A 1,533-nucleotide genomic window follows, 5' to 3' on the forward strand; every position below is an offset into this window, starting at 1 on the left:
ATGTTCTGGTGACGTGGAACATGCTGAGATTTGGACTTCAATCCTTGATTGTGCACGGGTATGCATGCTTCACACCCATGGTGCAAACAGATTTTCATTTTCGAAGAAAGTAATAATACTATAACTACAAAATTCATGTTGCAGATTTATGCTCCATGTAGTATATTGGCCCATTATAGCTTTATTCAGTTCACCGTTTGCACCATCATGTTCTGAAGTTTGAAATGTACTCCCTTTTTATGTAGGGATTTCCGAAACGAGTAGAAGACTAATAACTTCTACGACATCAAAGATCTCTGAGATTTTAGAGTATGCACCATATTGATTTACTTATCGATTTATTCACACGTATATTGAGTTCATGATGGAAATATATACGAGTATTTTCATTGTATGGAATTTTTTTAATTACTACCAGATGGAATTTGGGAATTAGTCTTACAAAGCTTCCAAAATCACTAAAGTTATACAGCTACTACAGAACTGGTTAAAATCAGTGATGTTCTATAATATCTACATGACTGATTACAACACTGCTCATGTGATTTGGTACTTTACTATATGGTAGCTTGTTTTACACCTGAGGCGAGCTAATGATTGGGAACTTATAGTGCCAAACTGACCTGCATATTCTGTCAAACATTTTGTTGCAGTATTTAGGATCAGCATGGAAGCTGAGTTTGTCACCTGATGTTGTTTAATTGTGTGCTACTAAATTCATTGGTTGCCAAGCCTTAAAACTATCTGTAATAGCATACCTTGTTTTCAACATCATTGGCTTGTTTAGAATGCTAAACTGAAGAACTGAAGTACTGAACAAAACAATACAAAAGTCAGTAAAAAGTGTTTAAGAGGAATTTTTGGTCTGCAGTCTGTACTAATAAAATCTTGTGGTCATTCATTTTGACCTGATCCAAGGCAAGGCCTATCAGTGTTAACTCCCAGGCTGAAAAATTGAATTGATGATTGCATACTCTCGTGTGGATTTTTTATGTGCATGCACGACAACCATTCATTTGTGCCTTTCATCATTAGATCAAATGGCAAGTTTATTGTCTGATTAATTAGAGGTTTCTATTTTGGAACGAAATTTTCTGAATTTTTGCTATCCCGCTGGTCCTTACTAATTCAGTATATACTAGGATTTGAAGTTGTGATCATCCATTGTTCTACTGTGGAGACTAGGATAAATGATTGCAGTTGCAGGGCCGCCGCCATTGCTGAACACAAACGGGGCTCGGAGCAGGCCAAACTCCGAGGTGGACCGGGCAACGGATCATGGAGAGGCGCCCAAGGATTTTTTTGCTTCTGTTGATTGTGCCATCCAATTTGTTTAGACTTTTCACCATTGCTAATTACTAGGGGAGTATGGGTGCCGGACCTGGTAAGTGGCCTGCACGCTACACTCTTGCCAAATATTTTGCAACCACGCTTGCACTGAATTTTTATTTATTTCCCGCTGTACCTTACAACAACTTCGTGATGTAGCACTACTTTGCACTAGCATGCACCTGCAGATATAATATGGAAAAT

Source organism: Triticum urartu, chromosome 2 (assembly GCF_003073215.2).
Source record: "Triticum urartu cultivar G1812 chromosome 2, Tu2.1, whole genome shotgun sequence".
Taxonomy (NCBI): Eukaryota; Viridiplantae; Streptophyta; class Magnoliopsida; order Poales; family Poaceae; genus Triticum; species Triticum urartu.